Genomic DNA, 17,247 nt, shown 5'->3' with positions numbered 1-17,247 from the left:
GTATTGTGTCGGGTCCTCGCTTGATGACCAAGGGTGGACCCAACACAATGCAGAATGCAGCTAGTGTAGTGCAGAGCAGCCGCCAGCAGGATGGAGGGTGGGACTTGTATGATAGGTGGGATGGGTGTGGCTTGTGTTCAAGGGTGGAGTTTAGGGCACCAGACGCCTGGGCCTACAGGCTCCTCATTTGTATATCCTGCCCTGGCACGTATCCTTCACACCACAACTACATGTCCACACTGCAAGCCAGCGTCTAGTGCCAGCCTGTCTGCAATTTTTGAGTGTACATTCTCATAGACTGGGACATTGGATAACAACGATAATTCAAAAGAGATTCTACTAACCCTCTAACTGCACCATCAAAGCCTGCAATAAACAAATATATACATATATATCCTAGAATTGGGCTGTGACTTAGGTTCACCTTAGGCAAAGTAACACTTGTATTTCTATAGCTAGGCATAATTAACATATTATTCCAGCTTAGCACTATATTTGTGAAAGTTTATACCCTTGAATTTTTTTTTTACTATATGTTACGATGAGCAGGTGAACCTACAGCATGCCGACAGTCGGCTGCTTATTTATGTTCATTCAGCAGAGAATGATGGTCGATCTTGCGTAAACTCGCAACCTGTCTTATGTCTTTTCCATGTGCAACAATCTCTCTCTCTCACTGTAAACCCATCTTTAAAGCTTTTCATCTATTGCTACAATCATGTCAAGGTTACCCTCGAAAAAAAAAATACCTTAATTTACAGCATAGAAGTTGATGATTTTCTGCCAATATTGTCTTTCATACAGTGTCAAATCAAGCACTACAATGGAGATAGGAGTGTGCTAAAGCTGATATGACCCTGATGCCCAAGGGTCGCCGATTCCAGAAACCAAGATCAGCAGCACCACTCTTGAAGAAATAGCTCTTTATTCAGACACGCAATTCAAATCACATGCCAAAAAATGGGCTTAGACGCAGCTACAGCCCGCTGTTTCGAATGCTTCTTTGTCAAGCTGCAAGCTCATAATGACATGCTAGATAGACACAACGCTTTATATACCCCTGATCAGATACAAACTGACCAATCAGGCATACTATCTAAAAAGAGCAACCAATCAGCAGGTTCCTGTAGTAAGGAGGACCTGATGGGGAACTGCAGATAAAAATAGAACTCCCTCTGACATCATCAATGACATAACTTAGGGGGAGGTAATCAATCACTGGTAAAAAAGAGTAGGCTTGGCCAACAAAACAACTCCCAGCCAATGAGGGCTGTAGGCGACTGGATAGTGTAATGGTCAAAGGCAGAGGTGGCCTTAGAGTATGCGGGGCCTGGGGCGAGTGTCATATGCGGGGCCTAGAGACATATGCTGTGGACACACACACACACTGTGGAAACACACACACACACACTGTGAAATCACACACTCTGTATAGGTTAGATAGGTAGGTGCCTGCAGTATAGTTTAGATAAGTAGGTGCCCCCAGTATAGGATAGATAGGTAGGTGCCCCGCAGTATAGATTAGATAGGTGCCTGCAGTATAGATTAGATAGGTGCCTGCAGTACAGATTAGATAGGTGCCTGCAGTATAGATTAGATAGGTAGGTGCCCCGCAGTATAGATTAGATAGGTGCCTGCAGTATAGATTAGATAGGTGCCTACAGTACAGATTAGATAGGTAGGTTAGGTGCCTGCAGTATAGATTATATAGGCGCCTGCAGTATAGATTAGATAGGTACCTGCAGTACAGATTATATAGGTGCCTGCAGTATAGATTAGATAGGTGCCTGCAGTATAGATTAGATAGGTGCCTGCAGTATAGATTAGATAGGTGCCTGCAGTATAGATTATATAGGTGTCTGCAGTATAGATTAGATAGGTACCTGCAGTATAGATTATATAGGTGCCTGCTGTATAGATTAGATAGGTGCCTGCAGTACATGTTAGATGGGAAGGTGGCTGCAGCGGTGGGGAGAGCGGGCATAGTTGTTAAAAACTCACGTTTTTTCATCCGATGCTCACAGCTTCCATCTCTTTCCTGTCCCGGTATCTGTGTATTGGTAACAGCGCCCCCTGGGATGACGTGACCGCATGTCACCACAGGGGGCGCTGTTACCAATACACAGATGCCGGCACAGGAAAGAGAATGAAGCTGTGAGCATTGGAGGAAGAAACGTGCGTTTTTAACTACTTTGCCCGCTCTACCCACTGCTGCAGAGAGTTCGGGGCCTCTTCTTCAGGCGCGGGGCCGGGGGGGATTGCCCCACTTCACTTACCACCCTCAAAGGCCGGCTCTAGTCAAAGGCTCCGTCTCGGCTCCACCTGCATCACAAAGTGGCCGGCACCCCGAGTCAAAAGCTTGTCTTTTGTTTTTTAGTAAGTCGTCCACTGCCAATCGGAATGAAAAACATTCCAAAATAACGCATAGACGCAAAAAGACGTACCGTGTGCATATTCACGTAAAAATAACGTGTAAGAATATGCATAAAAACTGTTAACGCGTAAAAATGTACGCAAAGAATCCAGTACACCCACTGGAGTCCAAAATGGCAGGAGAAGATAGACCAAGACAAAAAGCGAAAAAAAAAAAAACAAAATAACAAGGAATCTGCTGAGTGATCGCTCATAATAAAGATATTATCAAATTCAATACAAAATACAAAAAGGCATTGAGGGTGAGGAAAAAACAGGCAATATACACACCAAAACTAGATAATGCCATGTGTGCAGCTACCTCCAACCCTCACAAATAAGCAGCACCAGCCCACACCCCAACAGGCACATCAAGTACATCAAATCAAATACAAAAGGATAAATCATACTCCCTGTTTAAGCCACCCCTACCCAGAGTCCCCAATCGCCTAATCCACCCTGCCTCTCTTTTGAGCAGTTCTTTCTGTCTGTCACCCCCCTTTAAAGATCTAGGAGCACTATCTATAACCTGTACAGGGAGTGCAGAATTATTAGGCAAATGAGTATTTTGACCACATCATACTCTTTATGCATGTTGTCTTACTCCAAGCTGTATAGGCTCAAAAGCCTACTACCAATTAAGCATATTAGGTGATGTGCATCTCTGTAATGAGAAGGGGTGTGGTCTAATGACATCAACACCCTATATCAGGTGTGCATAATTATTAGGCAACTTCCTTTCCTTTGGCAAAATGGTTAAAAAAAAGGACTTGACAGGCTCAGAAAAGTCAAAAATAGTGAGATGTCTTGCAAAGGGAACCAGCACTCTTAGGCTGCTTACACACTAAGACGTTACAGGCGCACGTCAGTGCGCCTGTAACGCTCCCCCAACGCACAGCAATGTAACACAAGTGGGCTGTTCACACAGCCCACGTTGCGTTATATGTAACGCTGCACGTTCTGCCGAAAGTGCAGCATGCTACGGCGTTACAGCGGCTTAAGCCGCGTTAGACTGTTTGCACATGCGCAGTGGGGGGTGAGAGGAGGCGGGGAGAGCCAGCTACAGTAGCTGCGCACATGGCTACTTAATATTCACTGCACTGGCGGCCGCTGATTGGCCGGCGGGACCACGTGATGCGGAGTGTCTCGCTCCGCATCACGTGGTCCCGCTGGCCAATCAGCACCACTCTGGGAGACCTTTTACGGATAGAGCCGCCTAACGCGGCTCACTCTACCGTCCTCTCCCGCACCACCATGCGTTGCATTAGGTGCACGTTATGCGACCTTAACGTAGCACCTAACGCAACGTCTTGGTGTGCAAGTAGCCTTAAAATTGCAAATCTTCTGAAGCGTGATCATCGAACAATCAAGCGTTTCATTCAAAATAGTCAACAGGGTCGCAAAAAGCGTGTGGAAAAACCAAGGCGCAAAATAACTGCCCATGAACTGAGAAAAGTCAAGCGTGCAGCTGCCAAGATGCCACTTGCCACCAGTTTGGCCATATTTCAGAGCCGCAACATCACTGGAGTACCCAAAAGCACAAGGTGTGCAATACTCAGAGACATGGCCAAGGTAAGAAAGGCTGCAAGACGACCACCACTGAACAAGACACACAAGCTGAAACATCAAGACTGGGCCAAGAAATATCTCAAGACTGATTTTTCTAAGGTTTTATGGACTGATGAAATGAGAGTGAGACTTGATGGGCCAGATGGATGGGCCCGTGGCTGGATTGGTAAAGGGCAGAGAGCTCCAGTCCGACTCAGATGCCAGCAAGGTGGAGGTGGAGTACTGGTTTGGGCTGGTATCATCAAAGATGAGCTTGTGGGGCCTTTTCGGGTTGAGGATGGAGTCAAGCTCAATTCCCAGTCCTACTGCCAGTTTCTGGAAGACACCTTCTTCAAGCAGTGGTACAGGAAGAAGTCTGCGTCCTTCAAGAAAAACATGATTTTCATGCAGGACAATGCTCCATCACACGCGTCCAAGTACTCCACAGCGTGGCTGGCAAGAAAGGGTATAAAAGAAGAAAAACGAATGACATGGCCTCCTTGTTCACCTGATCTGAACCCCATTGAGAACCTGTAGTCCATTATAAAATGTGAGATTTACAAGGAGGGAAAACAGTACACCTCTCTGAACAGTGTCTGGGAGGCTGTGGTTGCTGCTGCACGCAATGTTGATGGTGAACAGATCAAAACACTGACAGAATCCATGGATGGCAGGCTTTTGAGTGTCCTTGCAAAGAAAGGTGGCTATATTGGTCACTGATTTGTTTTTGTTTGTGTTTTGGAATGTCAGAAATGTATATTTGTGAATGTTGAGATGTTATACTGGTTTCACTGGTAAAAACAAATAATTGAAATGGGTATACTGTATATTTGTTTTTCGTTAAGTTACCTAATAATTATGCACAGTAATAGTCACCTGAACACACAGATATCCCCCTAAAATAGCTAAAACTAAAAACAAACTAAAAAATACTTTTAAAAATATTCAGCTTTGATATTAATGAGTTTTTTGGGTTCATTGAGAACATGGTTGTTGTTCAATAATAAAATGATTCCTCAAAAATACCACTTGCCTAATAATTCTGCACTCCCTGTATTTTTAATTGAGAAATGGAATGCCTGGAGTCAACTGAATGGGAGGAGATAGCTTGTTTGTGATTATTATTACGTATAGCAGACTTGTGCGATGAAAGGCGAACACGCAAAGATTGTGTGGTCGTGCCCACATAGGCAAACTCACACGGGCACTAAATTAGGTAAACCACATAAGAGGAGTCACAAGAGAAATGACCATGTATTTTGGGCACCTACTATTAGAGACAAGATTGGACGAGGCAAATATGGTTCACCTGTTCGCGATGAATCGGCTAAATGTGGTACTTACCCATGTTTGGGCTGCCATGCGTGCAGCCACATAATTAAAGGTGATGTTTTTCGATATCTATCAATGGGCACTCAATTTAAAATACGTGGTCGTTTCTCTTGTTACTCTTGTGACTGCGGAGGAGGCAGAGCTGCAGCCTAAAGCTCTGCCTCATTGAGGAAGTGAAGCCCTGCGAGACCCTGGGGCTTTGCAAGGTTTATCTCTAGTAATAAAGCACTCCTCTGCCACAGGGATGCAGCCATTTCACTCTGGCATTAAAGAGACTCTGAAGCGAGAATAAATCTCGCTTCAGAGCTCATAAATAGCAGGGGCACGTGTGCCCCTGCTAAACCGCCGCTATCCCGCGGCTAAACGGGGGTCCCTTCACCCCCAACCCACCCCCCGCAAAAGTGTGTCGTAGAAAGGTCGCAGAATTTCCCTTCCTGGAGGCAGGGCTAACGGCTGCAGCCCTGCCTCCAGTCGCGTCTGTCAGCGGCGCATCGCCGCCTCTCCCCCGCCCCTCTCAGTGAAGGAAGACTGAGAGGGGCGGGGGAGAGGCGGAGATACGCGCTGACAGACGCGCGTGGGGCAGGGCTGCGGTGGTTAGCCCTGCCCCAACCAGGAAGCGCTCCCCGGGTGTATCGAGGGGGATTTGGGGGTGAAGGGACCCCCGTTAAGCCGCGCTATAGCGGCGTTTTAGCAGGGGCACACGTGCCCCTGCTATTTATGAGGTCTGAAGCGAGATTTATTCTCGCTTCAGACTCTCTTTAAAGCTGATTTTTCAGAACAATATTGCTCAGCAGACGATTATTTTTATGTTACCGCACAACACAGTTGAACGTAAATTCATTAAACGATGGTTCATGCCACGTCACCGTGATCGTTCCGTTCATCATTGACTTTTGCGGATTTTGCCACGATTGTGTACACAATGGTTTACACATTTGTTCGGTTCCGATGCCGAAAATGCAGAATAGGCCAGATGGGGAATAACTGATTATCGATGGAGATCCCGGATTAATCTGGCCGTGATCTGCCAGTGGGTACTCAGCTTTAGTAATACGTACAGCAAAATCCTAGGTATCTATTACAGGCAGGGATTTGCCAGATGTGTGTAGTTTCTGGTTGCTTGACAGTTCAAAGCAACCGGGGCCTAAATAGAACACTAACCTCCATCAACAGAGCAAATGCAGGTGAGCAGAAAACACAAGTTCTCCAGGCGCCAGTCTTATTCACTTCTACAGATGGTGGCGTATTTGCTGCATCTGCTCTGTGTGTTTCTCGATGCATGCATGTGAGTGACCCGATGTGGGTCAGGTGACACATTGGGAGCCGTACGGGGATGCAGCAGAGCAGCAGGCAGGAAGTGAAGAGGATCAGAGCACAGAGTCTTTGTAAAGGTTGCATAGTTATTTGGGTTGAAAAAAGACATCCATCCATCGAGTTCAACCAGAAAACAAAGTACAACACCAGCCTGCTCCCTCACATATCCCTGTTGATCCAGAGGAAGGCGAAAAACCCTTACAAGGCAAGGTCCAATTAGCCCCAAAAGGGAAAAAATTAATTTCCGACTCCAGATAGCAATCAGATAAAATCCATGGATCAACACTACTGGGCATTACCTAGTAATTATAGCCATAGATGTCTTTCAATTTAAGGAAAGTATCTAAGCCCCCTTTAAATGCAGATATAGAATTTGCCCAACTACTTCCTGTGGCAATGCATCCCACATCTTCATGATTCTTACTGTAAAAAACCCTTTCCTAAATAAATGGCTAAAACGCTTTTCCTCCATGCGCAGATCATGTCCTCTAGTCCTTTGAGAAAGCCTAGGGACAAAAAGCTCATCCGCCAAGCTATTATATTGCCCTCTGATGTAATTATACACGTTAATTAGATCCCCTCTAAGGCTACTTTCACACCAAGACGTTGCGTTTTAGGGGACGTTATGGTCGCATAACGTGCCCCTAACGCAACGCGTGGTGGTGTTGAAGTTGGACGTCAGATTGAGCCGCATTATGCAGCTCTCAAAGCAGCTGCTCCAGGATAGTGATGGGAAGTCCAGATCTTTTTAAGGATTCGGATCATTCGAATCAGATCATTGAAAAGATCCGGATCTTTGAACCAAATCATTTGAATAATTTTACAAGGGGAAGCAGACTGGGGGTGAAATGACTAGCAGGACAAGACTTTCCCTGCTCTTTGCATTCTGTATGTTCCTGTTTCTTTAAGACAGACATCCACTGTGAACCGAATCTTTCATTGTCATGATCTGGATGATTTGACTCACAAAAAAGATCCGGATCAAATGAACGATTCGTTCATGATCCAGACAGCACTACAGTCCCACCACAGTCACCACAGTGCAGTGAATATTAACTAGCCATGTGGCTAGTCACTGAGCATGTGCAAACAATCTAACAAGCTCTATAGGAGTATAACGTACAGCATGCTGCACTTTCATTTAACGTGCAGCGTTATACCCTAACGCAACGTGTGAACTGTAAACAGCACATTGATTTTACAGTGCTGTGAGTTAGGCTGCGTTACTGGCTGCTGTAACGTGGGACTTTAACGTCCCACTGTGAAACCAGCCTAAGGCATCTTTTCTTCAGACTAAATAAACCCAGTTTATCTAACCTTTCTTGGTAAGCGAGACCTTCCATCCCACGTATCAATTTTGTTGCTCATCTCTGCACCTGCTCTAAAACTGCAATATCTTTCCTGTAATGTGGTGCCCAGAACTGGATTCCTTATTTCTGATGTGACCTTACTAGAGAGTTAAACAGGGGCAATATTTTGCTAGCAAAAGGTGGCCACTAACGGTCCAATTTCTAGCGAAAAATTGTTCACACAATCAGAAATTCTGATTGGATTGGTTGTAAATCTCAGTTGATGGGCACAATCGATTACGAATGATTATAAAAATAGTCATCCGATTGTATTTTTGTCAAACCAAAATTTGGATTTTCTAGTTGGTTGTAATAGATAAGAAGCAAAGAATGGTTTGTTGATGGTTTAGTGAACGATTTTCCCTCCGATCAGAATTATCTGATCGCTCCAACGATTTCTCGCTAGAAATTGGAGCGTTAGTGGCCACCTTAAGGGCCCGTTTCCACTTGTACGGTGCGGAATTGCCGCTGATTCCACGCTGACGAAATTGCATGCTGGTGCGATTCCGCATGCATATTTTACCGCGATTTCACATGTGATTTCGCATAGGTTAGTATTGATGCGATTTTAACCATGTCACTGCCTGTGTGATTTAACATTAGTTCCTATGCGAAATCGCATGCGAAATCGCGGTAAAATACGCATGCCAAAGCCGCATGCGATTTCCCTATTAAATTCATTAGCGGCGATTCGCATAGCGGCGTGCAAATTCTGAGGGCTCTTCCATGCAGATTTCTCATGCACAGAAAAACGCTCAGGATTACTGACAAGTGGAGATGTGGCGAACAGTTCCCGAACCATTCGCCGGCGAACATCTCCAAATCCCTGGGGCTTTTACTACTTCCGGGTCGCACTGACCCGGAGTAGTACGCCTGCGCTGCCTGGTGGAGCGCGTCCTAGATCGCGCTCCTGTTGCCGGGTACTTTCTGCGCGTGTGCGTGACGTCATGAATGACGTCACGCTCATGCGCAGAGAGTGCCTGGCAACAGGAGCGCGATCGAGGACGCGCTCCGCCAGGCAGCGCAGGCGTACTACACCGGGTCAGTGCGACCCGGAAGTAGTAAAAGCCCCAGAGATGTTCGCCAGACGAACAGTTCGCCGCATCTCTACTGATAAGCAGTGATGCTCGGATACCCCTTTTTATTATTCGAGTTTGTTCGAATTCGAATAGTAAATTATTCGAATTCGGACGAATATTCGAGTCGAATATTTTTTACTATTCGATTTGACCTCGGACTTCGAGCTCACTATTCGAGTCGGTATTCGAGCTCATTATTCGAGCTGACTATTCGAATTGGCCTTAAATAGCTTCCAACACTTGTTTTGAGGGTGAATGATGCAAGAAACAACTTTTTTTCCAAGTAACAACAGCAAGTGATTATGTGGGGATGTTCCTTTAAAAAAAAAAGGTGGAAAGAGAAGAGAAGTTGTGTCCAAAATTCTGTTCAGTAGTGTATATACTTCTTCTTCTTCTTTTTTATCTTCTATATCTTCTTCTTCTTCTTCTATATCTTCTTCTTCTTCTTCTTCTATATCTTCTTCTTCTTCTTCATCTTCTTCTTCTTCATCTTCTTCTTCATCTTCTTCTTCATCTTCTTCTTCTTCTTCATCTTCTTCTTCTTCTTCATCTTCTTCTTCTTCATCTTCTTCATCTTCATCATCTTCATCATCTTCTTCTTCATCGTCTTCTTCTTCTTCATCTTCTTCATCTTCTTCATCTTCATCTTCTTTTTCTTCATCTTCTTCTTCTTCATCTTCTTCTTCTATAACTTCTTTTTCTATATCTTCTTTTTCTATATCCTCTTCTTATTATTATTTTTCTATTTCGTCTTCTTCTTTTTCTATATCTTCTTCTTCTTCTATATCGTCTTCTTCTTCTTCACTTATTTCTCTTTTATATATATTTTTTTTAAAGAAATGCAGCTATTTTTGAGCGTAATAAATAGCTGGTGGCGCACGCATGTTGGAAGCGCCATTGTATGTGCTCCCTGGCAGTGGAAACACACAGACAGCAGGAGGTAAATTCAGCAGCAGCAGCAGGAGGAGGAGGATGATTGTGGGGCAGCAGGCAGTCAATGAGGCAGGCAGCGAGACATAATAGGCTGTGTGGTACCTAGCGGTGGTACCAGGCCGTAAATACACAGCATGAGGTTCCAGACAGCGGTCGTGAAGCCCACATCATGTCCAATACACAACTGGGACAACACAGTTTTCAACCCGGACACCTCTAAAAATAATATCACAAAGTATTAATAGTAGTGTGAGTGTGGCAGCAGGTAGGTAGGCAGCGTGACATAATAGCCCTGGTACCTAGCATTGATACCAGGGCTGTAAATTAACACAACAGGAGGTCCCAGACAGCGGTCGTGCAGCCCACATCGTGTCCAATACACAACTGGGACAACACAGTTTTCAACCGGGGCACCTCAGAAAAATTAAACCTTTTTTTTTTAATGGTTTACTTTTTTTTTTTTTTTACAGCAAATTACACAGATATAGCTATTGTTGGATGTAATAGCTGGTGGCAGAGTGGCAGCAGAAGGTAATTCTGTGTACCCTGGCAGTGGGAAACACAGACAGACAGCAGCAGCAGCAGGAGGAATGGAGGAGTAATGAGAGTAGCTATTGTTGGACGTAATAGCTGGTGGCAGAGTGGCAGCAGAAGGTAAAATCTGTGTACCCTTGGCAGTGGGAAACACAGACAGGCAGCAGCAGCAGCAGGAGGAATGGAGGAGTAGTGTGAGTGTGGCAGCAGGTAGGTAGGCAGCGTGACATAATAGCCCTGGTACCTAGCGTTGATACCAGGGCTGTAAATAAACACAACAGAAGGTCCCAGACAGCGGTCGTGCAGCCCACATCGTGTCCAATACACAACTGGGACAACACAGTTTTCAACCCGGGCACCTCAGAAAAATTAAACCTTTTAGAAGGGGCAGCTATTGTTTGACGTAATAGCTGGTGGCAGAGTGGCAGCAGAAGGTAAATCTGTGTACCCTGGCAGTGGGAAACACAGACAGACAGACAGACAGCAGAAGGGCAGTACACAGCAGCCCACTGTAGATGTAAAATGTGTGGCTGCAGGCGATGTAATAGTCAAAGTGAACCAGGCTGGCTTAGTGAGCAGGAGCCAGGAGGTGGTAAAGGGTAGTAAGGCACATTAACGATGGTTCTTCCGGCAGCCAGTTCATGTCCCCCTCTCGCCGACAACAGGGGCCAGGAACTCGCCTTCCACCCACGCCTGGTTCATCTTGAGAAACGTCAGTCTGTCCACAGACTTGTGAGACACACGTGAGCGTTTCTCGGTGACCACGCCACCAGCTGCACTGAAGCAGCGCTCGGACAGCACGCTGGAAGGGGGGCAGGACAGCACTTCCAGGGCGTACTGCGCCAGCTCGCTCCAGATCTCCAGGCGCTTGACCCAATACTCCATGGGATCAACAGGGGCATCGCTGTCAAGCCCGCTGTAGGACCCCATGTAGTCAGCCACCATTCGGGTCAGGCGCTGGCTGTGACCGGAGGAGGATGCTGCTGCATGCACCTCCTCTCTAGTCACTGCTGCCGGAGCCTCTACAGTCCTGTAGAGCTCGTTGCTGAGAGACAGCAGGTCTGTGGGGCGCTTGCTGCTGGATGCAGGCACTTGCTGCTGCCTCTGTGCTGGCTGGACAGTGGGGGTGGAAGGCTGGGGGAAGGCTTCCTCCAAGCGCTCAACAAGGGCCTGCTGCAAGCTCCTTATTTGTTGCGCTGGGTCTCCTCCTGCAGGCGGCAGGAACTGGCTCAACTTCCCCTTGAGGCGTGGGTCCAACATCATGCTGATCCAGATGTCCTCCCTCTGCTTCATCTGGATCACCCTGGGGTCCTTGCGCAGGCACGTCAGCATGTGCGCTGCCATTGGGAAGAGGCGGGCCACGTGTGCTGGCACATCGACGGCAGTGCTGTCCTCATCCTCCTCCTCTACCGCCTCATCCTCTCTCCACCCCCGCACCAACTCAGCTGCGCTGTGCTGATCCCCCTCATCAGCAGCAAGGTCAGGGACCTCCACCAAGTCCTCCTCCTCCTCCCCCTCAGAGGTGGACTGTGCAGCTGCTTGCCACTCCTGCTGGTCCAAGGCTGACGCTCCCTGTTCCAGCAAAGCATCGAGGGCCCTGTTCAGCAGACAAACCAGGGGCACCCACTCGCAGACCATAGCATGGTCCCTGCTCACCATGTTAGTGGCCTGCAGAAAGGGAGCCAGCACTAAGCACACCTGCTGCATGTGCCTCCAGTCATCATCGGGGACGATGGACGGGATGTTGCTGGTCTTGTCCCTTCTCTGAGCGGCGGAAACAGTGGCCTGGGCAAGGTACTGGTTGACAGCGTGCTTCTCTTCAACCAGACGCTCCAACATCGCCAGGGTGGAGTTCCAGCGAGTTGGAACGTCAAGGATCAGCCAATGGCGTGGCAGCTCCAGCTCCTTTTGCACGTCTTCCAGGCTCGCACAGGCTGCAGCCGAGCGCCGGAAGTGACGCACAACGTTCCTTGCCGTTTCCAGCAGTTCGCCCATCCCCTGGTAGGTGCGCAAGAACTTCTGCACCACCAGGTTCAGAACGTGGGCAAGACAGGGGATGTGGGTTAGGTTTCCCCTGTCAATTGCGGCAACCAGATTGGTCCCATTGTCGGCCACCACCTCTCCGACTCTGAGGCCTCTGGGGGTCAGCCAAATCCTCTCCTGCTCCTGGAGTTTGGCCAACACATGGGTTGCCGTCAGTTTGGTCTTCCCAAGGTTGACCAACTGCAGCAGCGCTTGGCAGTGGCGGGCCTTCACGCTGCTGCTGAGGCGGGGGGTTTGGCCAGGTGTGCCGGAGGATGGCAGAGGATCGGAGGAACCTGCTGCAGTTCCCCTGACCCTGCGGGGTGGCACCACCCACTGTGTTGCTGCTGCTGCTGTGCCCGCTGCTGCTCTCCCATCCTCACCCCCTTCCACCAAGCTGACCCAGTGGACAGTGAAGGACAGGTAGCGGCCTGTCCCGAAGCGGCTGCTCCAGGAGTCCATGGTGACGTGGACCCTTTCACCAACCGCGTGCTCCAGCCCTCGCTCCACATTGGCCATCACAAAGCGGTGCAGTGCAGGAATGGCTTTGTGGGCGAAAAAGTGTCTGCTGGGGAGCTGCCAGTCTGGGGCTGCACAAGCAAGCAGCGCACGCATGTCGCTCCCCTCCTGCACGAGCGTGTACGGCAGGAGTTGGGAGCACATGGCCCATGCCAGCAAGCCGTTCAGCTGACGCACGCGACGGCTGCTGGGAGGCAGAGCCCTAACCACCCCCTGGAAGGACTCGCTCAAAAGGCTCTGGCGTGGCCTTTTGCTGGCACGGGAATCAGCGGACACAGCAGAGGAGGCCACTGAGGACTGGCTGCCAGAACAGGCCTCAGTGTCGGCGGCAGGAGTTGCAGAGGGGGGAGGAGCAGTGCGTTTCCGCACTCCTGCTGGTGCTGCTGGAGGAGCAGGAGGGCGGGTGGCTGCTATTGCTGCTGCTGCTGCTGAAGGCTGTGCAGTGATGGGTGTGGTGCCACTGCCAGCACCAGATGCCTTCAGCCTCTGGAACTCCTCATGCTGGTGGAAATGTTTCGCAGCAAGGTGGTTGATGAGCGAGCTGGTGCTGAACTTTAAGGGGTCTGCACCTCTGCTCAACTTCCGCTGACAGTGGTTGCAAGTGGGGTACTTGCTGTACACTGTGGGCATGGTGAAAAATCGCCAGATTGGTGACAAAAACAACCCCCTACGGCCTGGAGCCACTGCTGCCTGTCTCCCTGTGGTGGTTGGGGCGGGGGCTTGGGTGCGGCTGGTGGTGGTACTGGCAGATGCTGCTGCTGCTGCTGCTGCTGAGCCTGAGACATCAGCAGGCTGTGGGAACTGCCTACTGCTGCCAATGCTTGCAATGATGCGCCTCCTTGCAAGGCCCACAAGCGCATCCTCCTCCTCAGAGCTGCTGCTGATGACATCCCCAGGTGCTGGTGGTGGCGGCACCCAGTCTTTGTCTGTCACCACGTCATCATCATCATCCTCCCCCTCCTGAAACATGTCCTGCTGGGATGATGACCCCCCAAACTCCTCTCCTGATGCATGGATGGGCTGCTTGACTGTCGCCACAGTCTTGCTGTCCAATCCCTCATCCCCCAAAGTGCCCATCAGCATCTCCTCCTCCAAATCGCCAACAACAGCAGACAATACCCTGATGGTGCCTGGGGTAAAAATACTGCTGAGTGACAGGTCGCCAACTTGTGACGGTGAACTGGCCTCCTCCCAGGCCCTGCTGGGTGGCTGCTGCGAACAGGGGTGGTGGTGGTGGTGAGGGTGGAGGCCTCGGATGCAGAGCTGATGGCGGGCTGCTCATCCTCCGCCATCAGTTGCACCACAGTGTCTGCATCCTTTTCCTCAATGGGACGTTTCCGACCCGGCTGGAGGAAAATAGGAGCAGGTACTACACGCTGCTGCTGCTGCTGCTGCTGTGTCTCTGCAGCGTGAGTTGCTCCTGCTGGGCGGCGCCCAAGGCGTCCACGGCCAGTGGCTATAGGAGGAATGTTAGCCACTGACGCAGCTGCTGCTGCTGCGGAACTGTGCATGGTGGCGCGGCCGCGGCTTGCCACAATGCTGCTCCCTCTCCTCTTGATTCCCTTGCTGCCCTTCCCCTTGCCCAAACTGCGCTGGCTGCCACTTCCAGACATCTTTGATGTTTTGGGCGTAAACAAAAAAGTTTTTTAAAAGGGCGGGTGAAAAAGTGGGGTACTTTAATGGAGTGGGTTGGTGGGTGAGGTGACACTAATCACTAAGTGATTACTAGTACAGTACTAATACAAAATACAATAATTCAGTAATCAGTATAAGTATGAACAGTGGACAGTGAGTGTGTCCCCTAGTACACTAACTAGAAAATACAATAATCAGTAGTAATCAGATTAAGTAGAAGGAAATAGAGTGTGTGTGTGTACTGAGTGCACGCACACACACACGCAGGAGCTAGCCTATGAACAGTGACTGAGTGTCCCTAGTAGTAAGTAGTAAGTAAGTGTACAACTAGAAATTACAATATTCAGTAGTAATCAGAAGGAAATAGAGTGTGTGTACTGACAGTGCACGCACACACACACGCAGCGCAGGAGCTAGCCTATGAACAGTGACTGAGTGTCCCTAGTAGTAAGTAGTTAGTAAGTACAACTAGAAATTACAATAATCAATAGTAATCAGAAGGAAATAGAGTGTGTGTACTGTGCACGCACACACGCAGGAGCTATGAACAAACAGTGACAGTGAGTGTCCTAGTACAGTTACTACAAAATACAATCACTCAGTAGTAAAGGACAGCAGAAACACTGGTATAATAAACTAACAGAGGACAGGAGGACAGCTGCCCACACAGGCAAGGCCCTGAGGCCTAAAGCAGTGTAAGCTTGCCTGCAGCAGCTGTGTCTGTCTCTATGTAACACACAAGCTACTAACTAAAATACAATGTCTATCTAACTAACAACAATATAGGTGTGTATAGGAGGTGTATGTGAGCAAAAACGCTAGGTAGTTGACCACAATAAAGCTCTTGCTAAGCCAAAGCACAAAGGAGCAGATCTCTCTCTGTACAAAGTCAGGCAAGGACGGAAAAACGGAACATAGCGGCCGCTATTTATAGGGTAGGGGCTGGCCAGGGTCCCCCTCTGTGATTGGCTGCCGTCAGAGGGCCTGGGAGCCCTCTGATTGGCTCTAAGGACATCAATCTGGGCTATGACGCTATTCGAGCTCGGTATTCGAGCTCGAATAGCGCTGTTTGATCGAATAGCTCGAATAGTGAATGGGCTATTCGAGTTTACTCGAATAGCCCATTCGAGTAGCTGCAGCTATTCGAGCTCGGTATTCGAGCTCGAATTGCTGAAAAAAGAGCTTGAATATTCGAGCTACTCGAATATTCGAGCTCTGCTGAGCACCACTGCTGATAAGTGCAAACAGGGCCATCATCTTGTATTGGCTATGCGAATCCACACGCGGACAACGCATGTGGATTCGCGATAGTGGAAACAGGCCCTTAGTGGTTTCTGCTCTGCAAAATAGTAAAGGCCACGCCCCCATTTCTCCCCCACTGACCGCCGGTTAGTTAACACCTCCGGATGGTAGAAACAGGATTGCCGGGACTTTACTGTTTCAATTTATATAGTCCATGTGTCATTTTTTATGTTGAAATACATCTTGCCAGTGGCTTTTGTGTTCACTGAGGATCAATACTACTCTACAGTGACAGGACTTGACTTGAAAATCTTTTATGCGAGTCATGTGTGGGGGTGTGTGAGTATAGTTACCTCTCCTTGTTCCTGGCTGCTTCTCCTGTGCAGCTCTGCTGTACTTGCTAGAAGTTCAGGTTTCACTTCCTTCTCCCAGGGAGCCACTTCCTGTTTCCCTTGCAGTTCCATACTCAGCCACTAGATGTCAGCAGTGACTACAAAGCAGTAAGGGGATTGAGAAGATGGCTGCTCAGAGACCAGAAGACACTTAAAAGGAACCTTAACTGAACGGGAGTAAAGAGTTTCACTTACCTGGGGCTATTACCAGCCCCCTGCAGCAGTCCTGTGCCCTCGGAGCCGCTCTGGAATCCTCCGGTCCCCCGCTGTCACGTAGTTTCGTTTTTGACGACTCACCAGTCGGCCGGCCGCCATGCGTATTATTGGACGCATTCCCAGGTAAGTGAAACTCTTTACCCCCCCCCCCCCCCCCCCGTTCAGTTAAGGTTCCCTTTAAGCCTAGATCTCTAGCAAGTACAAAGCTGCAAGTGAGACGGGAAGATGGCCAACGAGGAGAGGTAGTTATATTGTATGTACACTGCAAAACACTGCACCACATACATTTTGCAAACATCATATGCATAGCCAGTATCATATGCACCACACTGCGCAAGCATCACATGCACCACACTGCGCAAGCATCACATGCACCACACTGTGCAAGCATCACATGCACCACACTATGCAAGCATCACATGCACCACACTGTGCAAGCATCACATGCACCACACTGTGCAAGCATCACATGCACCACACTGTGCAAGCATCACATGCACCACACTGTACAAGCATCACATGCACCACACTGTGCAAGCATCACATGCACCACACTGTGCAAGCATCACATGCACCACACTGTTCAAGCATCACATGCACCACACTATGCAAGCATCACATGCACCACACTGTGCAAGCATCACATGCACCACACTGTGCAAGCATCACATGCACCACACTGTGCAAGCATCACATGCACCACACTGTACAAGCATCACA

This window comes from Hyperolius riggenbachi, chromosome 3 (genome assembly GCF_040937935.1).
Source record: "Hyperolius riggenbachi isolate aHypRig1 chromosome 3, aHypRig1.pri, whole genome shotgun sequence".
NCBI lineage: Eukaryota > Metazoa > Chordata > Amphibia > Anura > Hyperoliidae > Hyperolius > Hyperolius riggenbachi.
This window is presented reverse-complemented; position numbering follows the sequence as displayed.